General features: G+C 43.9%; 1 protein-coding gene and 1 long non-coding RNA gene across 4 annotated transcripts in view; one reads left to right on the top strand and one right to left on the bottom strand.

Annotated features, from left to right (window-relative positions):
- Nucleotides 1-475: 475 nt before the first annotated feature.
- Nucleotides 476-5,729, bottom strand: LOC311593513. Its single transcript, XR_014777731.1, has 2 exons — nucleotides 5,518-5,729; nucleotides 476-2,259 (listed from the first exon to the last, which is right to left on the bottom strand). It is a non-coding gene; the product is annotated as an uncharacterized lncRNA (long non-coding RNA).
- Nucleotides 5,730-5,857: 128 nt separating this feature from the next.
- The window catches only part of DNAJC5 (DnaJ heat shock protein family (Hsp40) member C5), a 35,818-nt gene continuing 14,868 nt past the window's right edge, over nucleotides 5,858-26,807 (top strand). The window contains exon 1 of one of the 3 annotated variants that reach the window (XR_014777730.1): nucleotides 5,858-6,019. The gene's annotated coding sequence lies outside the window, so the exon portion shown is untranslated. Of the gene's footprint in view, nucleotides 6,020-17,573; nucleotides 17,593-26,807 lie in introns of those variants that run through there. The other 2 variants (XM_084774870.1, XM_084774871.1) reach the window with 2 other exon arrangements.

Genomic DNA, 26,807 nt, shown 5'->3' with positions numbered 1-26,807 from the left:
TCGGATATTGAGTGAACAGTATTTCCCTGCCTGCCCTCCTCCCTTAGCTCAGAAGGAATGCACTCATCTAGTCATATTGCATGGTCAGTTGTCATACGGATTTGAGGAATGAGAGAGTTCTTTATTTTCTGAGACCCTAGAAAGGAACCATAAGCAACTGCTTCATTCTTGTACTAACACTCTAGCTTTCGCAGAAGCAGATTCACTATTTTTTAAATATGCTAAACTTTTCAAAAATTAAATAGAAAAAAAGTTAGGCCAAACAGCTGTAGCCTCATTGTTGAAGAATATTATTTCTGGGCAAGATGTAGTGGTGAACACCTTTAATCCCAGCACTTGGGAAGCAGAGGTCTCTTTGAGAGGCCAGCCTAGTCTACAAAGTGAGTCCTGGACAGCCAAGGCTACACAGAGAAACCCTGACTCGAAAAACAAAACAACAACAACAAAAAAATTTTTTTTAAATTCAAGCTGAAAATCAAGCCTTACATTGCCTTATGCTTTATTTGTTTATAGTCTTTTTTTGTATATATACATGGTATCTAAATGAGGGTTCTTTGATGGGTTATGCGCACTGTGTGGAGCTTTATCTCTGGCCCATCTCATACTCTGCCAGTACTATTTTATTTCTCTCACACGTTCTCCCGGTGTGCAAAACTTGGTTCTCTTAAAGAGTGGCATTGCCCAGTAGCTTTGCACTCTGGTCCAGAGGGCGGACAGAAGAAAACAAGCCTCCATCTTTAGCATCTGATGGGATGTGCCCTGCACCCTGTTGCTCTACTGACCCTGGGCAGGGCTCTGATCCTTAGTTTCTGCCTGTCTGCTCATTACAGGAAGAGTGAAGGAAAAGCAGAACCAACCCTGCAGGTCAGGTAGGGATATGGTTTTGGTTCCGCCAGAACTCTGTTGTCATCTCTTCTCAGGAGCTACAAAGATTCTTTCTAAGATCCCTCCTCCTGCCTCCAATTGCCACATTCCGCAGCCTCTCAACGCCAGAACCTGCATGTTGGGAGGCATGGTCTGGAGGGAGGGGCAGCACTGTGCCTTAATGGCTCTTAGCAGGGCAAAGACTTTATCTGTTGTGTGCATGTCTCTGCACTCCTTGGGTGAGGTAGGGTCTGTCCACTTTAGTGTCTGGTTTGATACAGTGTGACATCTTCTGATTATCCAATACCCCCGATTTCTTTGGACACTCTTAGAATGCTGTACCATACAAAGCCAGGAACAGCAAGGAACTGGGGAGCTGAGAAGAGCACTCCTTGGAGTCTTCTTTTCCAGGGTTAAAAACAAGCGCTGTATGAGGAAGCAGTCACAGGAGTGCAGGTCACTGATGTATCTTCCTACAAAGAACAACAGGCAACTTGTCAATAAAGCATTCCTTTGGAGGAAAATCCACATCTGTTTGTCTATGGTGTCTTTTAGAACAATGACAAGGAGTGGGGACACATGATTCCTTGCTGCGAGTGAAGGCAGGCACAATCATACAGATCACAGGGCTGTGGTGTGCATATAAAGGGGGAGTTGTGTAGACGCTGTATCTGTGGGTAAGACCAAAGACGAATGCCAGGCATGCAGTTAGGGGATTTGCAGCCCATTATCAACATTGGTTCCACGGAAGCGGCCTCTCTGTCCTTGTAAACATCTAGCTTTGTTGGCTTTTGCTGTGAGGCTGTGCCAGCAGCTCACCTGGCAGAAGTGGGCATTGGGAGAACCACCACTTTAAGTCCCACTGAAAGAAGACTGTCACTCCATAGTCCAACAACCCTTAGGAGGTATGATTTTACTCTGCAGAGGAGGAGCCATGTGAAATCATGAGTAATTAAAGACCCTTGTTTTGGTTTTTCGAGACAGGGTTTCTCTGTCCTAAACTCACTTTGTAGACCAGACTGGCCTCGAACTCACAGAGATCCACCTGCCTCTATGTCCTGAGTGCTGGGATTAAAGGCGTGTGCCGCCACCACCCAGCTAGAAAATCAGTATTTAGCCTAAGTTATTTTGGAAGACAGTCCAGTGCCCCCAGTCATTAAGCAGATACCATAAGTGCCCTGTGGTAAGAGGTCTGTGGGTGCAGTTGGCCTTACGGACCCAGGCCTCGGGAGCTGTACTCCTCAGCAGCTCTGGCTCTAGTCTAATGAGGTAGATGGAGGTCTCTGAGTATTGCGGACTGCAGGGAGCTGAGTAGGTGGAGCCAGGGCACTTGTCAGGGGCTTGTACTCGGGAAGAGCGGCCATATCTAAAGACGTAGATTGAAGATGGTGGAATCTGCCTGATTTAAATAAAGGGATAAGATAAACCACTTAGCATCAAAGATAGACAGAAAAACCTCCTCAAATTCTTAACTACTACCATAATTTCTGTTATGTAGTCCCTTAAAAGTTAGCTTACGGGGCTGGAGAGATGGCTCAGATGCCTGCTCTTCTAAAAGTCCTGAGTTCAATTCCTAGCAGCCACATGGTGGCTCACAACCATCTATAATAAAATCTGGTGCCCTCTTCTGGCTTGCCGGTGTACATTCAGGCAAACATTGTATACATAATAAATAAATCTTAAAAAAAAAAAGTTGGTTTACTAGCTTGGCATAATGATGTATATCTTCAATCCCAGCATTTAGGAGGCAGAGGCAGGTAGAAATCTGTGAGCTTGAGGCCAGCCTGGTTTATGGAGAGAGTTCCAAGATGGCCATGGTTACACAGAGAAACTGTCTTAAGAAAATAAACAAATAAATATATATAAATACTGGTGTACTTATTTGTGAATATATATATATATATTTTTTAATTAATTTATTCTTTTGAGACAGGGTTTTTCTGTGCAGCCTTGGCTGTCCTGGTCTTGCTTTGTAGACCAGGCTGGCCTCGAACTTACAGAGATCCACCTGCCTCTGCCTCTGAATGCTAGGATTAAAGGCGTGAGCCACCATGCCTGGCTGTAATGTACTTTTTAAAAAGCATTATGTTTTATGCAGAGTTTACTGTGAGTTTTTTTTTAAGAGGTGCCACAAGCATTGTGTATTTTGTAGCCATTTCCCCCCATAGTTATTTTGTATATACGTTCATGGCTATATTTGATTTGAATGTGCTTATTTGTGTAGTTGAGCAGTTTCCCATTTTCACTGTTATATTTTTGGTTGTGAGCTGAGCCTTTAAAGGCTGAGCCAGCTCTCCTGTCCTATTTTTTTTCTGTTTTTTTTTTTTTCCCGAGACAGGGTTTCTCTCCAGTCCCATTTTCACACACACAAACATACACATTCTCATTCTCTCTCTCTCTTTCAAGGCAGGGTTTCTCTGTATCCTTAGCTGTCCCGAACTCACTCTGTAGACCAGGCTGGCCTCTAAGTCACAGAAATCCACCTGCCTCTGCCTTCCAAGTACTAGGACTAAAGGTGTGTGCCCCCACCCCTTGGCCATTTTCATTACTATAAATCACAGTACTATAAACATCTGTATTTGGAGACATTAGGAGAAAACCCTAGATCTGGAAGGAGTCACTTAAGGCCTGGTCCCACCGGCTGTGGGATCTTGGCTCATGGTCCCCCTTTTAAGGATGTTGTCACACAGCTCTTAACTCAGGTTCTGTTTTTGCTAGGATAACAGGCATGTGTCACTACACCTGGCTTTCCTTCTCTTGAGTCAACAGATAACCTGGACTTTTTGGATTTTTTTATTTTGTTTTTCGAAACAGGGCTTCCCTGTTTAGCTCTGTCTGTCCTGTACTCACTTTGTAGACCAGGCTGGCCTCAAACTCACAGCGATCCACCTGCCTCTGCCTCTGGAGTGCTGGGATTAAAGGCTTCCGCCACCATAACCTGGGCTTTCTGCTTACTGATTTTCATAAGCCCCCCCCTCCCATTTTTTTTCCTACTTGCTTGATGTTATACAACCTAACCCTAAGTTTCTTGAGCTATCTACTGCTGACAGTCTGGGCCTAGAACACGTGTCAACTCAGACTCAGCCAGAGTGCAGAGAGGGGTGAGATGAAGTGAGAGGACACCCAGTCGGGTGGGGTGACTAGATGCTGTCGAAAAGGACTGTTACTTTCTGAGTGCATCATGGGAGGCTGTAAGTGTTACCGCTGTTTGTGAAAGCTCACTTGACAATGGTTGGCAGTAGTGGTACACACACCTTGTTGGTAACCAACAGGTCTCTAACTGGACTGAAGGCCCTGCTCAGTAAGAGGGGCTCATACCCGATGCTGGAAACCTAGGCACCTGCGGGGGCTAGTGAGGTCATGGATCACTTTATTAATCACGTCCTGAATACTTATACCTATAGATGGACATTACAGAAACCTGAAACAGATCAGAAGGCAGAGTTGTGGAGCCCAGTCCTCACGGGTACTCCTGCCGCTAAGGCCCAAGGACCATTGTGGAAGAGGGGAAGGAAACAGTGTAAGAACCAGAGGACCAGGACATTTGCTCTAAGATTGTGTCACCTAGAAACGTCAGAGAAGCTACATCCATAAAGTCTAACCAACATGGCTGCCTAACTATGACCTGAAAAAGAACATATCAGCAGACATGCTAATGTGTAAGGGACAAAGCCCACAAGGCCTCAATCATAGACGAAGAAATACAGGTAACTAAGGAATTTTGAGAGTTGGAAAGATAATCTTCCCTAGGGAAGAACATAGCAATTGGTTATCCCATACCAAATGGTCAGCCTTTAAAACGTACACATAAGACAGATGTGGTGGCGTGAGCCTATAATCCCAGCACTTGGGAGGCCGAGGCAGGTGGATCGTTGCCAGTTCAAGACCAGCCTGGTCTACAAAGTGACAGCCAGGCTACACAGAGAAACCCTGTGTCGAAAAAACCAAAAAACAAAATAAAACAAAAACCATATGCATACAAGTAACATACAGACCGAGTAGGTTGTATTTATATCCTCAGGGATTATATATGTAACAACAATGAAAAAGGCCATGAATTTGAAAGTGCGTGTGCGCGTGCATTTGTGTGTGTGTGTGTGAGAACATGAAAGGGTTGGAGGGAGCAAGGGGGAAATTATGTAATGATAATCATTATGATAAAACAAAGAATGGTCGCAGGCAAGAATGAAAGCGAAGCTGTGGGGCACTGGCCGCCAAGACTGCTTTGGTAGCCCTGGAATCGGGGGTCAGCTTAGAAACACAGTAGCACTTGAAATGGCAGGATTGTTTCAGTGGGTAATAAGAAAGGGCGACAAGGTTTCTCCTTAGTAATGAACAGAATGAACTAGGATTAAATGAGACAGCCGTACCAGCACAGCACTGCAGGCGATTCCTAGAGGGTCGCTAAATAACGGCGGCTGGTTTTTTTCCTTGACTGGGGCGGCAGCCAGGAAAGAAGTCCTTTCTGGGTGGTCTCTGAGATGAACGAAAATGTCAGTCCCATAACAGTGGCTTGAGACGAAGATGAAGATCTCCCTCTCCGCGCGGTCTCTCTAGTTTTTTGGTAAGGAGTAATACGTTTGTGGGGCTCACGTGAAGCACTGAACAGACCCGACTGCAAGACAAAAGCTCATTTACTCAGTGGAGTGCTACTTGCCTGCTTCCCCGGCCCGGAGGCGACGACGGGACCCTCACGCCCGCGCCTTATGCCGATCGCTGGGCGGTTGTGGCTGCCGCCTTAGATCTGCAGGCTCCGCCCCAGGTAGTAACCCTTCCCGGGTTCACACGCTGCGGCACCGCCCTGCGTGGACCGAGCCCCACCGAAGCCCCGCGCCTCCGCGTTGCAGGGCACCTGGGGGGGCGGAGACTCGTGTTGCTGGGGGCGGGGCTTCGTGCGGCGCCCCGGGCGCCTGCGCAGCCGCCCTGACCCGCCGGAGCACACGTCCTTCCGGGGGCGCGCGTGCCCGTGCGCGAGCGTGCGCGTTCTGGCCGCCGCCGGGATTGCTTCCGCCGTCCTCTGCCTCCGCTGCCGCCGCTGTCGCCGCCCGGGGTCCTCAGGCCGAGCGGTAGGACGGCCCGCTGCCCTGCAGCGCCGCGGTACGGGAAGCGGAGCTGCGGAACCAACCGGTGGACGGGCGGGCGGGCGTGCCGACAGGTGAGCTCGCTCTCGGGCGGCCCTCGAACTAGGTGGGGCCGCGGGGTTCGGGCCGCGAGAGCCGGCGAAGGGGAGGGGAGCGGAGCGAGGGCGCCGCAGAACGACGGGAGCGCTGCCCGCAGCCAGAAATGGCGGCGACCCTCCGCGGGGCGGCGAGCCGGGCCGGGCCGGGCGCCGCTAGGCCCTGCTCGACCTTGCGCACGGCGGGGCGGCGCGGGGACGAGGCTTTCCGGGCCAAGCCGGGTCCGCACGAGCGGCCGCCTCCGCGGCTCCCGGGACGCAGGAACTCTGGTGTAGGTAGAGGCCAGGGAAGGCTCCGAGGCTGGGCGCTGAAAATTGTCTTACAGTTGAAAATTCCGAAGGCATTTGACGTATAAAAAAACCTATTTTATATGGCCCACAACGACGTTTTAAGAGGCGCTTTTGTGTCGGGTTGTTTAGGGAGCATATTAGGGACTCATCCGTTCAGGCTCCAACTTGTGTTTTGTGCCTGGATTAAAAACTTGGTTTTCCTTGTGTCTAGGAGATGATTTCTCCGAATGCATTAAGTGCGTCTTCTGAAAAAAAAAAAGCTTTATTTTTGTTTTCAGGTTGGACTTTAGGTAAAGTGGGTCGCTGTTTGTTGGACACGCAGCTGGTCATTCATTCCTTATAGGCAGTGTGTCTGAATTGCTGGTGATTTGTCTGTTTAAGAAAACAAAACACTACTTAGTATAAAAAAGAATTATATTGACCTATCTACTGTCACGGCAGAACTCTAATGGTAGGATAATTTTGTTCATTTATTTGCTTCCCTTAAGGAAAGAGTAATCTATTGGGTGACATTAAAAGCCAAGACTTACAACGTTTCTGGACAGTTTGTTTCCTAATTTGTTATGATTCTGTTACCTTTATCAGTGTTTTCACACCTAGGCTGGCCCTGTTCTGTGTGGACCCCAAGCCAGTGTGGGCTGTGAACGCAGAGCATTCTGGAAAGGGGTGGCCTGTCCTCGGAGAGTTTAGCTTCCTGCTTCACACTCTCCTTGCCCCAGAAGCCTCCTTGCTAGTCTCTTAACAAATTTAAGTGCTTGATCCTTGATTCTTTCCTGAACAAACCGGCCCATTCCTGTTCTGAGAGATAGTGTTGGTTTCTACTATTCCATTACTCTGTCTACTGTATCTACTTGCTTTCCTACTGTTCAGCTCTGAACTTCCCGTTTCGCTAACCCCTCCTTGCCTCACACAGCAAGCCGTTGACTCTTACTTCATATATTAACGGACTTAACAGTTTTCTAGTCATGGGTTTGGTTTTTTTCTTTCTTTTTTTTTTTTTTTAGAAGTCACATAGTAATATTTATTCACTGGATGGAAATGAGCTTGTAGCAGCTGGGCTATTGCCTTCTCACCAGGAAGTCAGTGAGTAGTGAGCCCTTCCTGGTTCCTGGGAGGTAGGTGTACAGGAAACCTTGTATCCTCCAGGACAGGGCCCTTGCCTTCCCCCTGCCCATTCTGAAAAAAGAGCAGCCAGTTAAGAGGGTATTAGAAAGGGGCTTAGGACTTCCCTGTAAATCTCTTTGCAACTTTTGTTTTGTTTCAAGATAGGGTTTCTCTGTCTTGAAAATATACCACCAGATAGGCCTCTAGTTCCAAAAAAAAAAAAAAAAGCATCTTAGAAATTTTGCTTTTGGCTACGTGTTAGGACTAGAGGTGACAGAGACATGAAGTCATCTGAGCTTCAGTTATTGTGAACAGGATATTGCTGTGTAGCTCAGGCTAACCCGAGCCTTGTGATCCTCCTGCTTCAGCCTGGTTAAGGGCTGGAACCACAGGCTTTACCACACCACACCTTGCATAATAGCACGCAGTTCCTGATGCCCTTTGCTGGAAGGAAGCTCACTTTCACTGTGTGCGCTATGACAACCCAGTAGAGACTTCTTTGTGACTGACTGAAGGACTCTAAAGTTCTTTCTAAGGCCTTTGCCTCCTGCCCATCTAAGCTCGGAAGACTATCTAGATTTCTCTGTGTTCTTTCTTTTTTAATTTTCTTTTTAAATGTAGGGATGCTTTGTCTTCATGTATACTACATCCTGGAAGAGGGCATCTAGTCCCTTTATAAATTGTTGTGAGCCACAGTGTGGTTGCTGGGACTTGAACTCAGGACCTGTGGAAGAGCAGCCAGTGTTCTGAACAGCTGAAACTTCTCACCAGCTTAATTTCTCTGTATTCTTGGGAACAATTCTGTTAGTGTGTGATTCCGTGTTGGGTGCGTGCTGCACAGTTCTACACGCTTTTGCATAAGCGCATTTTGGAAAGAGTAATGCTGCTGGGTACAGTTGTAGCTCTCCCCTGACAGCCTGTTGTAGACTGTCAATTGAGCACAAGGCTTCCAAGCCTGATTTCTTCCATTTGTTGACCACCTATAGCTTGCAGTATCCCATAATCTGCCAGAGTTGTGTCTTTAGGGCCCAGGTGCATGCTGCTCACAGGTTTTTGTTGAATAAATAATTAAAATGCAGTGAGATAAAGTGGGGTTTTATCTTGGAAGTTTGCTTCTGAATCAGAGAGTGAAGCAAGCATGAAGTGTGGGGTTTAAAGTGTGTAAAGCTGTGAACAGACTGTAACCGCAAGTGAAAGCGGCTATTCCCTAGTGTGGAATAAACTCCTGGTTAGCAGCTGTTGGCATGCAGATGCAGCCCGCGCATCAGCCTGCATATGAGGACCTCTAGTGTGCTGTGGTTGCTGCTGGAGGTTTCCAGGTACAGTATACTAAGGATTTTAAAGTGTTGTGCTTGAGCTAGGCATGGTGGTGTACACCTGTGATCCCAGCACTCTGGGAGGCAGAGGCAGGCGAGTCCAGGGACAGCCAAGGCTACACAGAGAAACCCTATCCCAAACCCTCTCCCAACAAATAAAAAGTAAATAAGTAAATGAATAAATAAAAATGTCGTGCTTGGGGCTGAAGGTGAAGATCGGAGGAGAGTGGTTGTTTAGCATATGTGCCAAGCCATGGATTTAAGCTCTACACCTCAGAGAAGTAAGAGTTGCACTCCTAAAGTGAGGCTTGCATTTCTGTACTATAGAATCTGCGTTGTTTGGTTGTCCTGCCCTCTTCTGCGCATCAGCAGAAGCTGCTGGACTCTCCTTCCTGAAAGAGGGCAAGGCTAAAGCTTACACCAGTTGTCCCCATTTTACCTGTCTGTCACAGAACCAGGGTCTTTTACTGATAGTTCCTAAATAGGAGTGACAAAGATGCTAAACATGGTTATAGCCTTATTTTGTGAAAAACCAACTCCTGTAACATCCTTAATCTTGGAGCCTGGGCTGCTGCGCCAGGCCTGCCTCTGATGATGGATTAGCAGCTAATCTTTTAACTGGCAACTAAACAGGAAGATTTAAGGATTGGATTACCCAACAACCTTTAGTGTGGATTTTGCTCCTCCTGACATTTTGCATTAACTTAAGCACATTTATTAATGAAAGTTTGTGTTCTTCATTCTCAATACATGACAGATTTTAAATGAATTCTTTTTTAAAAAAAAGATTTATTGGGGACTGGAGAGATGGCTCAGAGGTTAAGAGCACTGGCTGCTCTTACAGAGGTCCAGAGTTCAATTCCCAGCAACCATATGGTGGCTCACAACCATCTACAATATGATCTGATGCCCTCTTCTGGCCTGCAGGTGTACATGTAAGCACAACACTGTACACATAATAATGAATAAACAAATCTTTAAAAAAGAAAAAAAAAAAAGATTTACTTAGTATGTATACCATGTGGGCCAGAAGAGGGCACCAGATTTTATTACAGATGGTTGTGAGCCACCATGTGATTACTGGGAATTGAACTCAGGACCTCTGGAAGAGCAGACAGTGCTCTTAACCATTGAGCCACCTCTCCAGCCCCTCAGTACATGATATTTAACAGGTGTGCTAGTTATGGTTTTGTTGAGGAGACACCATGACCACACAACTCTTTTTGGTTTTTTCAAGACGGGTTTCTCTGTGTAGCTTTGACTGTCCTGGACTCACTTTGTAGACCAAGCTGCCCTCGAACTCACAGCAGTCTGCCTGCCTCTGCCTCTGGGAGTAAAGGTGTGCGTCACCACCGCCCAGCTGACCACACAACTTTTATAAAGGAAAACATTAAATAGGGACTGGCTTACAGTTTCAGAGGTTTAGTCTAGTCTAGTCTAGGCATGAAACATAGCAGCATGCAGGCCAATATGGTGACTTGGTGCTGGGAACAGAGCTTTGGAGTTCTACATCTTGATCAGCAGGCACCAAGGAGAGGCTGTGTCACACTGGTCATAGGTTGAGCATAAGAGACCTCAAAGCTTGCCCCCACAGTGACACTTTGTCCAACAAGGCCACACATCCTAATAATAGTGCCACCCCCAAAGCATTCAAATACATGAGTCTGTGGGGGCCATACCTATTCAAACCACCATGACAGATATGGTTTGGGATTTGTTTTTGGTTTGGTTTGTTTTTAATTTGTGCTGTGCAGTGTAGGTGTGTGGGTGTGGTGCATGCACTTGTGTGTGTGAGTATATGTACTCTGCTGTGCGTATACAGAGACGAGAACAGAAGGAGCAATATCTGTTGGGAGGCAGAGATAGGCAGATTGCTGTGAGTTCGAGGCCAGCCTGGTCTACAAAGCAAGTCCAGGGCAACCAAGGCTACACAGAGACCCTGTGAATGCCCCCCGCCCCAAAGGGCAGTAGCTGCTCTTGCAGAGATCCTGAGTTCAGTTCCCAGCAACCATATGGTGGCTCATGACCATCTGAAATGGGATCTGATGCCCTCTTCTGGTATTCTTGAAGACAGAGCACTCATGTACATAAAACACATAAATAAATCTTTAAAAAATTTTTTAAAAGAACAGAATATTAGGTATCTTCCTCTGTGGATCTTACCACCTTGAGTCAGGGCCTCTCAGTGACCTAGAACTTCCCTCAAGCTGTCTGGCTGGTAAGTGTATAGGACCCGCTTGACATTTTCTCAATGCTAGGGCTATAGGTACACAAAACCATGCCAGACTCTTTAAGTGGACCCTGGGGAGTCAAATATGACTTGATGCTTACAGAGCAAATGCTTTTACCCATTGAGTCATTCTAGCCTTTGGATTGGTTTTTACAAATAAGAATCGCTTCAAATTTTGAGTTTCACAAACATTGATATTTTCTATCAAAATTACAGAAACAAAAGATCTCATTTTTTAAAGAAAAAAATACAGTGGGTGTGATAAAGTGCCTTTAGTCCCAGCAGAGGCACTTGGATCTTTTTGAGTTTGAGGCCAGTCTGGTCTACAAAGCAGGTTCTAGGACAGCCAGAGCTATACAGCTGTTGGACAAAGAAACCGTGTCTCAAAACAAACAAACAAAAACAACAAAAGAAAGACACCAGATTTGGGGGAAATCACTGGAAGTTCTTCCATGAACTTTCCACTCCACTGACTTTATGCACCGACTTATTTCATTCCAAAAATGTTTTTTTTCACAAGTAACAATTAGTTTGTGGCAGAGAACTTTTATCATTTATTTCTAAATATTTTAAACCCAACTAATATTTTGAGATTTTGTGAGATACTATGAATTCTCAGTCAATAGCCCTTGAGTCTGTGTACGTGAACCTAACCCACTATCATGAGTTGTAATTTTATTGTCAGTTTAATTGCTAAACATTAATTACACACATACCCCCATGGTGTTTTACAAGATGAAATATGCAGAGTCTTTTTATGTGTTCTGAGGAATGCTTGCCTATTAGCTATAAGGTTACAGTCCTGGTGAGTCAGAGGATTGGGATGAGGGTTTGCTGGGTGACAGTATCAGCTGTGTCCCATTCAGGCTGTCTTGGGAAAGAAGTGTGGCCATTTTCTTAGAGAAATCTACCTTTAGATAGCTGCTCTTTTTCATTAAATAGGTTGGAATTCAGATGCCTCGTGCTGTTGTTTATCTGAGTCAGCCTTAAGGGACAGGTTCTAAGTCACAAGCCTAGAGGTCTAAGACTGCAGGCTCCTCAGTGGACACTTGTAAGTGAAGGCGAGGTGGAGGGTGCGGACAGGAGGAGGTGCTGTTGGCCTGCCCATATTCTCTCTTATTACTAGGAGTCCATTTTATTGTAATTTTTCTTTGACAAATTCTGTTAGACTGTAAATGTTATTTTTTTACATACATCACCAACTTTTATTCCCTACTGATACATGTGTCTTTTCCCCTTAGTTTCGCCCAATGTTGCTACTGTGTTTGCAATGCCTAACAAAATAACTCTTTTGTCTTTTGTCCAACCTAACAAGTACCCTGAGGTTTGTTCAAGTATACCGCATATGGGAAACATGTTTTCTTACAACCTTTTAGAGAATTGTACAGCTTTGTCCTCTCTGCAAGAGAAAGTCTCTGTAGAACCAGAAGGCATGTGCTGTAGGTGGCATTGGGAGAAATCTCTGTTAGTGTTTAAACTATCTAGCAAGTGTCAGAAATGTATCACTTGTGGTTTTTTTTTTTTTTTTAAGATTTATTATTATGTATACAGTGCTCTGCTTGCATGTACACCTGCAGACCAGAAGAGGGCATCAGATTACATTATAGATGTTTGCAAGCCACCATCTCGTTGCCGGGAATTGAACTCAGAACCTCTGGAAGAACAGACAGTGCTTTTAACCTCTGAGCCATCTCGCCAGCCCACTTGTGGTTTTTAAAAATTAATTAATTTATTTATTTTGTATACAACATTCTGTCTGCATGTGCACCTTCAGGCCAAAAGAGGGCATCAGATCATAGATGGTTGTGAGCCACCATCTAGGAATTGAAGTCAGGACCTCTGGAAGAGCAGTCAGTGTGCTTAACCTCTGAACCATCTCTCCAGCCCATCACTTGTGGTTTATTGTATTATGACCATTTTGGTAATTTTAATTTATTATGTTATGGTTTGGGGTGTTTTGTTTGTATATCTGAGCACTGCTTTGTGTGCCTGGTGTCAGTGGAGGACCGCAAAGAGGTGCTGGGTTGACTGGAGCTGGAGTTACACACAGCTGTGAGCCACCGTGTGGCTATTGGAAATCAAATCACTGTCCTTTAGAAGAGCAGCCAGTGCTCTTGACTGCTAAGCCATCTTTCCAGGCTCTTTTTAGCATTTTTTTTTCCTTCATAGCAATTTTCAAGCAGTTACTCACCAAAAAGTTTTCTTCCTTTTTTGTATTTTTTCTTTATACTTTTTGAGACAGGCATTAGCTGCTTTTAAACTTGCTATGTAGCCTGAGGAAGACTGTGAAATCATCCTCCTGCCTCCACTTCCAGTAGGCATGCCTGGCTAAGTCATGGAAAGTCTTGTCCTGTCCATTGGTATATTTTTGTTTCTGTTTTTAAATCACATCATCCTGAATGAGGTTTTTTTGTTCGTTTGGTTTGGTGTTTTTGTCTGCAAATAAGACATTCCTTTTCTCCTTCCTCTAAATCTAAATTAGATCACTAGGTTATATAGCCAGCCTAGGCAGCAACACTCCTGTATAGATTTGGGAGGCTGAAGCACAAGGGTTATGAGTTCAAAGCCAGCCTGGGCTGGATTGTGAACCTGACTGAAGAAAACATTATAAATTACTTGAAATCCTCCTCCTGCCTCTGCTGGAGGGCATTTATTATGTAAATTACGAGTGCACATGTGAAGCTGCCTCCAAATGTGCTTTATGAAGTCTGTCTCTTCTCTTGATTCTTGCTTGATGTGTTGGCATTGCTTGCTAACCAGTAGCAAGGTGTTAGTCAAGTTTTCAGCCTCCTATCATGACAAAGCAGCCTCTGAGGTGAAAAGGCCACTTTCTCTCAGACACTCCAAGCTGATCCTCCTCCTTCCTCAAAGAACACGAGAATCATTGGTAACTCAAAGGCAGGTACGTCACTGGGAAGCCTATCCTACCCTGAGTAACAACTCAGGAAAGCAGCATCCATGAGCTCCCTGCGTGACTTGCAATCAGCTCTCCACTGGTACATTTTCTTTTCTTTTTCTTTTTCTTTTTTTTTTTAAGATTTATTTATTTATTATTATGTATACAGTGCTGTTTTCATGTACACCTGCAGGCCAGAAGAGGGCATCAGATCACATTATAGATGGTCATGGGCCACCATGTGGTTGTTGGGAATTGAACTCAAGACCTCAGGAAGAGCAGTCAGTGCGCTTAACCTCTGAGCCATCTCTCCAGCCCTCCACTGGTACATTTTCAAAATAAAAAACATGGAGTTTTTACCTTTTATAGTTTAAAAAAGTACTATGGTAAGCAACCGTCAGTAGATGTCAAGGTTTAATTAAAATGGCACAGTTAAATATCTGATATAGTGGACAAAAAAATGTTATTTCTATATTATATAACATTTTCAGATAGCTGGAATTATGAAATGATAATACTATACCAGCATTACTATATTTTTGTTAATTCTATGTATCAGAAGCACACTAATAACAGTAATACAAATAATCACTCAAGTTAGTATTTTTTTTCTTACTGATTTGTTGGTTTTTTGTTTGTTTGTTTGTTTGTTCGTTCATTTTGTTTTGAGACAGTTTCTCTATGTAGAATTACGTAGACCAGGAAGGTTTAGAACTCAGAGAACAATCCCCCTCTGCCCTAGTGCTGGCAGCATACAGGCCGATACGGTGCTGGGAACAGGGCTCAGAGTTCTATATCTTGATCTGCAGGCATCAAGCAGAAGTACACAGCGGACGTAGCTTTAGCATCTAAGACCTCAAAGCCCTGCTCCACAGTGACACACTTCCTCCAACAGAGCCATGCCTACTCCAATAAGGCCACACCTCCTAAAAGTGCCACTCCCAATGGTCAAGCATCCAAACATGAGTGGGGGGGACAGTACCTATTCAGACCACCACAGAGTGTGTACCACCATGTCCTATAGTTTGTTTGTTTTTTTGTTTTTGTTTTTGTTTTTTTTTTTTTAATAAGTATCTTTGAAATGTTCTTTGGATCCACCTGGGAAATTCAAAAGTTAGTTGGAGAGCAATAAAAAGACTTAATCTAAATGTGATTTTGCGGCTGGATATGTGGCGCATGCCCACAGCCCCACCATACAGGAGGCTGAGGTGGAAGATACGAGTGTTTGAGACCAGCTTGGACTATATAACAAGACTTAGATAGAGACACATTTTGGGAAATTCATCAAAAAATAACAAGAATTGAAGCCATATAAAGCACACCACTAGTCACTGAACAATAGTCATTTTCACTTAACAGCCAGTGATTGGGATCGTTATAGACCCTGGAAGTAAATTTTTAAAATTGCCTAATTGTAAAATTAATTTAGATTCAATTTCATGTGTTTGGATGTTTTGCCCGTCTGCATGTGTGTGCGCTCTGTGTGTCAGGGGTTGGATCACCCTGAACTGGAGTTACTGATGGGTGTGGCTGCCGTATGGGTGCTAGAAACCGAGTCATGGTTCTCTGCAAGAGCAGTACCTGCTCCTAACCTCGGAGCTCACTGAATTTTGTGGGAAACTCATAAACAATTATTTTCTAATCCCCACCACAACCAAGACAGGGTTTCTCTGTGTAGTCCTGGCTGTTCTGAACTCATTTTGTAGACCACGGTGTGATCTGCCTACCTCTGCCTTCCTGAGTGCTGGGCTTACCAGCGTGTGCCACTGTGCCCAGCTTGTTGTTTGGTTTTATATTTGTTTTCCCTTTTCAGTTTAAAACTGTCATTGTATTTTGGGACAAAACTACTTTTCTTTAGATAAATTTTATTTCATGTGTATGTGTGTTTTACCTGTACTGTAGTGTGCTTGGTGCCTTCAGAGGCCAGAAGAGGGCATCAGGTCACGTAGAGCTATAGCTATTGGCACTTGGGATCTGCCTTGTGGGTGCTAGGAACTGATTGAACTCGGGTCTTCTGGAAGAACAAGAGTTCTTATCTGTTGAGCCATCATCTCTCTAGCCCCAAAATTACTTCTTCTTTAAACAATATATTCTTGTACTCTCTTCTCATTACCAAAAGTGTGTCCCTTTTTTTTGTTTGTTTGTTTTTCAAGACAGGATTCTTTGTGTTATCTTGGCTATCCCGGACTCTGTAGACCAGTCTGACCTTGAACTCGTAGAGATCCGCCTGCCTCAGCCTCCCAAGTGCTGGATTCAAAGGTGTGCGCCACCGTGCCCAGCTTCTAAAAGTATGTCTTAATCTTTTTATATTTGAGTTTCCCTCATCATTTCTCTGATTACTGTTGGATCTATTAGAGATCTTACCCTTTTACCCTTTAAGGAACTCAGTTTCCAGTGAATACGAAAAGGCAGCCATTATAACTGGTGACATCAGCAGTCAGTAGTTTGGCAAATCTAGGCATCCCCACTCCTGGAAGCAGGTGTTTTCCTATAGTACAGTTTTTCAGTGTGGACAGAACATATTTGCTAGACTGTATAGTTTAAAAAAAAAAAAAAGCAGAACTGGAAAGATGGCTCAGTGATTAAGAGCACTGGCTGCTCTTCAAGTTCAGTTTCCAGCAACCACATGGTGGCTCACAACCATCTATAATGAGATCTGGTGCCCTCTTCTGGTGTGCAGTTGTACATGCAGATACAACATTGTATACATAATAAATAAATATGTTTTTAAAGCAGAAGCAAATACATATCTTTCTAGTTTGTTTAGCTGTGCCTGAGAACTTGTGTTTGTGCAGGTTTCCCTCAGCCTCAACTTCACATCTCCATCTCCATCCTGGAGACCTAGAGACGCAGTCTATGTATTGGAACGGGAAGGTTAGACAGGATCTGACTGTGAGCCCAAGGTTGGTCTGTAGCTCCCAATCATCCTGCCTCAGCCTCCCACACATTAGGATTATACATATGGGTCCCCAAGCTCAACAATGCAGAAATCCCTTCTGAAAAGGCATATACTTGAGGCCTCTAGCTTCGTACTATCTAATCTTGGATGGAGTTCAGTAAACAATCACTTAAACAAACCTGTTGAGCTCAAAACACAAACTTGTGTTGTTCCATTAGAGAGGGAACTCACTCATGACCCCACTTACTAGATAGTGTTTTTGGTGAGCTCTTTCCCTTGGCTAGTCAGTGCTCTGGGGCTAGGCGTTTGAGGAATGTCCACTTGGGACATCTTGAGACCCCACTCCTGACCCTAAACTGCACATCTCAATTTCAGCGAGTCTCTTTGGAGTGTGGTGTGTTGTAATACTTAACCCTTTTACATTGGGCGTGGCCTTTTCAGTTTGTAGTCACTCCTATTCTGGGTTCTATGCTGGGTTTGGTCACTTGCAGGGAGTCACTCTGCATGCCTATTTGCTTCTTTGAAGATAGTCCTCAGGTGGAATATGCTGGCCAGCCGCGGAGCGCCCTCACGCTAGGATGTAAGGGCAGAACTGATGCCACTTCTATCCGTTACATCTCAGAATGTATTCCATTAAAACACTCCGAGTGTCGTCTATAGTATTGTGTGATTCTGAGGTTGGCATTATGAGTCTTAAGCTTCAGAATGTTTTGAGATCTGCTCTGTTTTGGTACATTAAGTCCATTACGTAGTGGGAACTAGACCATTTTCGGGGTGAATGGATCATTCATTTGACAACATCCCAAAATGAATAAGGTAAAGATAGCATTTGCACTGCTCTGAACATGTCCAAGAATGTTTAAATAGATGTAGTGGTCTATACTGTTCTAATAGAATTTTTGGTTCGTTAGATTTTCTTGTTTTGTTTGTTTTGCTAAGTAGCCTAGGTTAGCCTTGAACTTGGGATTCTATGGCCTTAGCATCCTTTCAGGTGCTGAGATTACAGTACATACCACCACACTAACCTCCATAAGTATTTTATATGTATATGTTATTTATAGTTAACGATTTGAATGTTGATTATCTTAGTTTTGTTTCCTGTTGCTGTGATAAAATATCCACGTAAAAACAATTTAAAGGGCGAGGGGTTTATTTACTCACAATTTGAAGTTATAGTTCATCTTTCAGAAATCATGGTGGCAGGAACTTGAAGCAGCTAGTCACTTTATGTGCACAATCAGTAGAGAGCCATGAGTTAATTAATGAATGCTGCCAGGTTTTCTTGTATAGCCCAGATCCCATTCCCTTAGGGAATGATCCTTGTCTCAGTGTGTCAAGTAGGGTCTTAGTTATTTTGTGACCAGGCAGAAAGGCTTACTGTTACTGTCCCTGTTACTGTCACTGTCACTGTTGTTACTGCCACTTGTTACTGTCTCCGTCACTGTTACTGTCGCTGTTACTGTTACTTGAAAGGTGCTGTTATTGCCTAAGTTATTGGCTCCCTGACACTAATTGGCAGCTAATTTTCAAATATTACAGCATAGACTTTAAAGAGTCCCCAGAAAAATAGGTATAACGTCATTTATTTCCGTTTTAGTGATTTCAATTTTAGCAAATCTTTTCTTCTACAATGTGGGCCTAATGTGCATAAGGCAGAGCATTAGAATTTGCCTCTCCCCTCACTGTTACACTCTTACCAAACATGTTCACAGCTGGTCCTCTCTGTGCCTATATGGCCATCACTTCCTGTGTTTGATACTTGCTTGTTTCCTTTGCATCTTTATGTGAAATTACCTTGTCACGTTCCATCAACACTTAGTGCCCTCTTCCTCTCTGTGATAGTTAATACTGATTATCAACTAGAGAGAATCTAAGAGTGAGCCAGCGCCATTCAATGGGCTAGGGCCCCAGACTGAATAGAAAGAAGCTGAGCACCAAGCATCAACCTTTTTTGTCCTCTGCTTTCTGACTATGAATGCAAAGTGACTAGCAGCTTCTTGCTCCTACTACCACGATTTAAAAAAAAAAAAGATGGACCGTATTCTTAAACTGTGAATCAAATAAATTTCCTTCCATAACTTGCTTTTCTTAGGCATTTTTGTCACAATAACAGAAAAGTAACATGTCTGTCCTTGGCTCTGTTCTCTGTCTTTTCTTGGTAAGCCTCCCTCCCTAGGTCATTGGCAGGTCTGTAGCAAGGAGCTGAACCTGGTATGTGCTCTTAGCTGCTGAGCCGTCTCTCTAAGCTAAGCTCAGCTAGCGTCTTTTCAAGTTGCAAGCGCCTTTGCCTGCTCACCCATGTGGACACGAGAACCCTTTGAAGCCGGGGATTCTGGACTTCCGTGTCTTCAAATTGTCCAGAGCAGGATGTGTTCAGTTTGTGATCTGTAACTTTCTTCTGGGCATATTTTATCCTTTTAAACCTTGCTTGGGCAGTGGCTTTCAGGGCTACACTTGTCCAGCCGTGATCACAGAATAGCTTGAAGTAAGCAAGGGGAAGCTAGAAGTACATTAGGGAAGCTGTGAGAATTGGGGGTTTTGTTTGTTTTGTGTTCTTTTGATACAGGATCTTACGTGTAGCCCAAGCTGCCCTCCAGCTCTCAGTATTGGGATTTCAGGTCCACACCTCCAAGCCTGTGTTGAAATCTCACAGCGCTTACAGGCCCCTCCACACTTGCCCAAGATTCCCTGTTGATTTTTTTTTTAAGATTTATTTTTTATGTATACAGATCTCATTATAGATGGTTGTGAACCAACATGTGGTTGCTGGGATTTGAACTCATGACCTTTGGAAGAGCAGTCAGAGCTCCTAACCTCTGAGCCATCTCTCCAGCCCGATTCCCTGTTGATTATTGCTCTGTAGATGTCAGTACTTAAAAGTTTGGTAACCTGAGACTCTGGGCCATGACTCATAGGGTTTGCCTCAGAGTTGTTTTGCACCCCTCTTTGTATGCGTAAAACAATTATTTTAAAACGTGATTGCTGGGCTATGATGTCACACCTTTAATCCTAGCCCTTGGAGGCAGAGGCCCAGTCTACAGATTGAGTTCCAAAGCAGCTAGGGCTATACAGAGAAACACTTGTCTTGAAAAAACAAAAAACATAATTGTTCAGGAGCCAGTAATTTGCATCAGCAGGCAAAGGCACATGCCACCGAGTCTGATGACCTGAGTTTGGTCACCAAGACCCACCTGTTGGAAAATGAGAACTAACTTTCACAAGTTGTCCTCTGACCTTCAGATGTGTATACTCAAATTATTTATATAGATATAGATAGATTGGTTTAATGATGTATATAAAAATATAAAGGAATTTGTGAGTTTTGTTACAAGTGTTTGGAGATAGCCTCATAATTTCAGAGTATTTTGAGTAAAGGATGAAGAAAAAAGAGAGTCTCTCATTCAAAAAAAACCTCACTTGGAAAATTCTGGGAAGGCAGAGAGGTACCTTAAGGTTTTAGGGAAAGATGGATCATCTGTGTGTACTTCCAGGTCTTGGGATTATTGCTCAGAATAGGGTTGGCCTGTGTCTCCTGCCATGGGACGCAATAGTTTTGACCCTAGGCTCTAGAATGATTTGTTTATTTTTTGTTTTGTTTTACTTTTTAAAAAGTTTTTATTTTATGCTCATTGGTGTTTTGCCTGCATGTATGTATGAGGGTGTCAGATCTTGAAGTTACAGACAGTTGTGAGCTGCCATGTGGGTGCTGGAAATTGAACCCGTGTCCTTTGGAAGAGCAGTCAGTGCTCTTAACTGCTGAGCCATCTCTCCAGCCCTGTTTTTGTTTTTTTGAGACAGGATGTCGCTTGTATAGCCTTGGCTGTATTAGACTCATTTTGTAGACAGTCTGGCCTGACTGGCCTCTGCCTCCCAAGTGCTGGGATTAAAAGAATGCACCCCCGCCCAGCTGATTTCTTTCCTTTTTTGTTTTGTTTTGTTGTTTGCTTTGTTTTGTTTTGTTTTTCGAGATGGTTTCTCTGTGTAGCCTTGGCTGTCCTGGACTCGCATTGCAGACCAGGCTGGCCGCGAACTCAACAGGGCTCCACCTGCCTCTGCCTCCTGAGTGCTGGGATTAAAGGCGTGCTCCACCACTGCCAGGCTCATTTCTTTCCTTTTTAAAGACAATATTTACTGTAAGTAGAATGATCAAAAGTCACATAACTAAGTAGCCCCAAGTATTCTTGAAAGGTTATCCTTGCTTTGTTATTTTTAACATAACAGTTTACTACAGTTATGAATCAAATCTAAGTTATGTGTGTTTTCTGATAGTCTTAGGCAACTCCAGTCGAAAAGTCATGTGACCCTTCCCCCCTCCTAAAAAAAAAGTTGAGATCCATAGATTAAGAACTGCTGTTCTAAGAGGATTTCTTGAACAAAAACTGGGAGCGGGGGAAGGGCTGGGGTGGTGGGTGGATGGGGTTGGCACATCATTGATCCTTTCAAAAAGATTTAAAAGTTCTTTGGTTTTGTTGCTGCTGTTGAGGTTGTGCTGTGCTCCCTCCCTCCGTCCCACTCCAGCAGGGCATCACTGTATCCCTGGCTAGCCTAGAGTGCATGCAAATATGTCTGCCTATGCCTCCCCATACTGGGATTACAAAGGTTTGGAACACTGTGCCCAGAAAATAACTGGAGTTGGTGTTGCATATCGGTGTATCTTTGGTTAGCACAGCTGCACCGCATCACCGAAATGATAAGATGGTGGGTTTGCTGCTGCGTGTCTGGAATTTACATTAAGGACTAGCCTCCAGGAACACCTGTGAGAGGTTACGTAGCTTCTAGATATGCTTAGGAGATCATACTCAGTTAACTGGGGGGGACAGGGCAAATTCTAAAGTAGGAGGTGCTGTTCCCTGTGCTTTATGAAAGGGGAGGTGAGCTGAGCACCAGCGCGCACAGCTCTCTGCTTCCTGTCTGCACTTGTAATGTGAGGAACTGCCTCAAGCTTCTGCTGCTGTGACTTGGCTGAAATGGACCAAGCCCAAATAAGCCCTTTCCTTCATCCTTAAAAATAAACAAACAAAGGCTAGTGAAATGGTTTAAGTGGTTAAGGGCACTGCACTGCCTGCTCTTCCGGAGGTCCTGAGTTCAATTCCCAGCAACCACATGGTGGCTCACAGCCATCTTTAATGAGATCTGATGCCGTCTTCTGCAGATAAAGCACTCATATACAATAAATAAATCTTTTTTTTTTAAAGGTAGTTAAAAATAAACAAACAAGCACTTTCTCCTCTGCGTAGCCCTGGTTGGCCTGGGCTATGTAGACCAGGCTGCCTTTGAATTCACAGAGATCCACATACCTGCCTGCTTCCATAGTGGCTCATTATTTTGTCGTTATTTTCAGTTGGACTCCAATCATGTAAATGTTGGATTTTCTGGTTGTTTCACCGAGCACAAGGCTTTGTTTCTCATTTATTTTACTCACTGATGTTTTGTTTTTTGTGGAGACAATGTCTCTATGGCCTGCCCAGGCTGATATTCTTCCTTTTGCATTGGTTTCCAGTGCCAGTTTCACAGGCAGGCACTACTATGCCAAGCTTCGAGCTTTTTATTTGTTTGGTTTTTTTGGGGGGGGTTAGGTTTTTCAAGACAGGGTTTCTCTGTGTAACAGTCCTAGGTGTCCTGGACTCTCTTTTGTAGACCAGGCTGGCCTCGAACTCACAGTGATCCGCCTGCCTCTGCCTCTTCCTCCCAAGTGCTGGGATTAAAGGCGTGTGCCACCACTCCGGGCTTCAAGCTTCAGTTTTAAAAAACCTTTTCCCCTCCCTCTCTGTCACACTGGATAATATCTTCAGGGTCTGGGTGGGGCATTTATTTGTTTGTTCTGTGGCCCGCATCTTACTGTGACGAATGTTTGATGAGTTTTATTTCATGTGACAAACATATTTGTAGCATTTCCATGTAGTTCTTTTTTTTTACATTGCAGTTTTTGTTGTTGAGAATTGTGAGTTCAGTATCCTTTATATCATCCTCATATTTGTAATCATTGTGTATGGTGCTAAAGATTTAATCCTGTGACATGTGGTTCCACGCTGCCACAGGCGAGTGGGCATGGTTCTTGTCACCCTCCTGTTTGCTGCTCTTAGTCATGCCTTTTAGTCTTGATTTCCTTCCTCGTTGTCTTGAAGCACTTCCTCAAACGATGGTTTGTTGTTGTTGTTGTTTAGTTTTCCTTTTTTTCCTGAGACAGAGTTTCTCTGTGTAGCTTGGCTGTCATGGACTCACTGTATAGACCAGGCTGGCCTCAAACTCACAGCGATCCTCCTGCCTCTGCCTCCTGAGTGCTGGGATTACGGGTGTGCACATATGGGACAAAGGCAATGCTTTTCTCCAACTCTTGGCTTTGTTTCACACTTGGTTAGTAATAGAATTCTAGGTTCAAACTTTTTCCTCCGAATTTAGGACCTACATAGAGAACAGTGATGAGCCAGAGCTGCTAATAACTGGAGCTCCATCATCTCTAGATGAGGGGATGCACAGTTATACAAGCTCAAGTTCAATCTAACGTGTAGAGGAATGTTAATTCAGAACATGGCTGTTCTAGCAAGAGATCACATTCAAAGATCTTCTAGGTCTGTGTGATCCGGCTGGACTACAGACACGACTTTAATCCAGAAGACAGACAAACAGATCTGAGTTCAAGGGCAGCCTCCTATAGAGCAAGTATCCAGTAAATAAAAGTGTAAGTCCAGGCGTGGTGGTACACACTTTTAATCCCAAAGGTAAGGTTAGTTTGTAGAAGGAAGCACCCATGCTTGCAAGTGATTGAGTGGCAAAGAAGGTGATGAATCAGAGACAGAATAGGATACACCAGCTCTCATGAGAAGATAAAAGGAAAGGGAAGCTACTCAAGAGGCAGTTTTACAGAGAGCAGGCAGTTTTGCCAGGACAGCAATAGAGAGATGGGTTGCAGAGAGAGCACTCGGGTGAAGACCAAATGAACCAGAAAATGAGAAGGAACCAGAAGATTAGAGCAAATTGCTGAGTTAGTTTGTGGCCAAGCAGAGCAATTCTGGGTCAAGAGAGAAGCCAGATTAAGTGAGTCAGCTGGGAGAAGAGTTTGAGCCAGAACAGCTGAGTTGAACCAGCCAGCCCAGAGCTCAGAAAGAACAAGTAAGGATCAGCTTATTCAGCAGTAAGTCTCAGAGGCTGAAAACATTCCAGGCCTAGGCTAGATTATACAGAGGCTAGAAGCTTCCAGGACTAGGCCTAGGCTAGCAGACAGAGGCAGTAAGCCTCCCAGATAACAACTGAGCCAGGAGAATAAAATTACTTTACACTAACAATCTGTGTATTGTTACAGGCTTTGTCCAATCTAACAATCTACATATTGTTATAGGCTTCTACTTAAAAGTAAGTTGATAAATGTTTATAAATTACTATTCATGAACTCAGAAGCGTTCACACATGCACACTTAAAATTCAAGGTTCTGTATTATTCAACTAGATATAGTGGGGAGTACCCTTAATCCAGTACTTGGGGAACAGGAGAAGGTGGGCCTACACAGCAAATTTGAAGCCACCCAGGACTGTGTAGTGAGACCCTGTTTCAAAATATGTAAGTAAAAAATCTTTTCAGATCATTTGCCCAATTTAAATTTTAAGTTTTGCTGTTTAGTTACTTGAGTTCCTCTTTTTTTGGTTTTTCCAGACAGGGTTTCTCTGTGTGGCCTTGGCTGTCCTGGACTCACTTTGTAGTGGAACTCACAGCAATCCACCTGTCTTTGCCTCCTGAGTGCTGGGATTAGAGGCGACTTTTATTCTGGGTATCCTTTTTTTCTCTGGGTGGGAGGCTAGTGTTTTGAGACATTGTCTCAACATAGCTCTGGCTGTCCTGGGACTCACAGCATAGAACAGACAACGCCTGGAACTCAGAAAGGTCTGCTTGCTTGGCCTCTGCCTTTCAGGTGCTAGAATTAAAGGCACTTGTCATACCGCCTGTATTCTTTGTTTAAATAATTTGCAGATATTTTCTATATTCTGTATATATTCTCTTCATTAAGTTGATTGTTTCCTTTGCTGCGCACAAACAGCTTAGTTTGCTAAAAATCTGTTTGAGTTTTGTTTGTTTGTTTTTGAGGTAGGATTTCACTGTGTAGCCCTGGCTGGCCAGGAACCCACTGTCTGTCTCATTGATTCTGCCTGCGCGCCCCCACACAGGTGGCCATTATTTTTGCTTTTACTTTTGGTGTTTGATCAAAAACAAAACAAAAAACTGTCTATACAGTTTATTGTTGCCTAAAAGGGTATCTTCATATGCTTTCTTTTTTCTTTTCTTTTCTAAGACAGAGTTTCTCTGTAGCTCTGGCTGTTCTGGACCAGGCTGACCTCAAATTCAGAGATCTGCGTGCCTCTGCCTCTCCAGTGATGGATTAAAGGTATGCACATCACTGCCCGGCATGTTTTCTTGTTGTTGTTGTTGTTGTTATTGTTATTATTATTATTATTATAATATACATGCCAGAAGAGGGCACCAGATCTCATTTTAGATAGTTATGAGCCACAAGGTGGTTGCTTGGAATTGTTTTTGTTTTTTTGTGTTTTTTTTTTGTTTTTGGTTTTTCGAGACAGGGTCTCTCTGTAGCCTTGGCTGTCCTGGACTCACTTTGTAGACCAGGCTGGCCTCGAACTCACAGCGATCCGCCCGCCTCTGCCTCCCGAGTGCTGGGATTAAAGGCGTGCGCCACCACGCCCGGCGGTTGCTTGGAATTAAATTCTGCATATCTGAAAGAACAGAAGAACAGACAGTGCTTTTAACCACTGAGCCATCTCTCCAACCCCCCCCCATATGTTTTCTTATAGTAGTTGTATATGCACACACTCTTGAGAATGAGTTTCTCATTGGAGTTGCTGTTTGGCTAGACGGGTTGCTGGGTGAGGCACTAGGGTCCATCTCTGTACACACACACACACACACACACACACACACACACACACACACACTCTTAATTTTTATACAGTTGCTGAAGATTTCAACACAGGTCTTCATGTTTGCACAGTAAATACTTTACTCCTTGAGCCGTCTCCCCAGACCTTCTAGTAGCTTCTTAATTATAGGCCTTATATTTAGGTCTGATCTGTTTTGAGTTGATTTTTGTAAGTGGTGAGAGAATATGGATTTGGGGGTTCTTCTATATGTGGATACCCAGTTTTCCTAGCACTTTGTTTTTTGAAGGTTACCATTTGTCTGGTATGTTTGTGACAACTTCGCTGGTTAATCTTCACTTAAAGCTTTCTGTATGTAGAGTCAGTCACTGTGGAACCACACTTCTGGACTCATTTTGAGGGTGTTTGCAGAAGGGTTTAATTTAGAGAAGGAAAGTATCCCTAAATGTAGACAGTGCCATCCTATAGGCTAGATCTCAGACTGCATGAAGGGGAAGGCTGGGTATCAGCATGCATCCTTCTGCATCATAACTGCAGCGTGCCTGGCCACTGGATGCCTCTGTCACACCTTCCTGACGCTGAGCCAGAATAGACTTCTCTTGCCAAAATCAGTGTGATGTGTAGATTTATTGCTGTACTCTCTATTTGTTTCATGGTTCTCTGTTGATTTTTTATATATACCAGTATGTTGCTGTTTTGGTTACTCTAGTTTTGTGGGGTTTTGTTTTGTTTTGTTTCAGTTTCCTTTTTAGGTTTTTGATTTGTTTTGTTGAGACAAGGTTTGTTTTTGTAGACCAGGCTGACCTTGAACTGATGGATCCTCCTGCCTCTACCTCCTAAATGGTGGGATTAAAGTTTGTTTTGTGGTTAGAAAATGTGATACCTGAAGATTTGTTCTTTCTGTTCAGGATTGCTTTGACTATTCAGGGTCTGCTGTGATCTGTGTGAGTTTAGAATTGCCTTTTTTTCCTCCTATGATGACTGCCTTTGGGATTGCATTGATTCTGTAGATCACTTTGATTAGTACAGACTTTTTTGTTTTTTTAAGACAGAGTTTCCCTGTGTAGCCTTGGCTGTCCTAGACTCCCTTTGTAGACCAGGCTGGCCTCAAACTCACAACGATCCACCTGCCTCTGCCTCCAGAGTGC

This window comes from Acomys minous (assembly GCF_964271855.1).
Source record: "Acomys minous genome assembly, chromosome: 3".
Lineage (NCBI taxonomy): Eukaryota > Metazoa > Chordata > Mammalia > Rodentia > Muridae > Acomys > Acomys minous.
The sequence above is the reverse complement of the archived record's forward strand: the minus strand, read 5'-3'. Positions and strand labels throughout refer to the sequence as shown.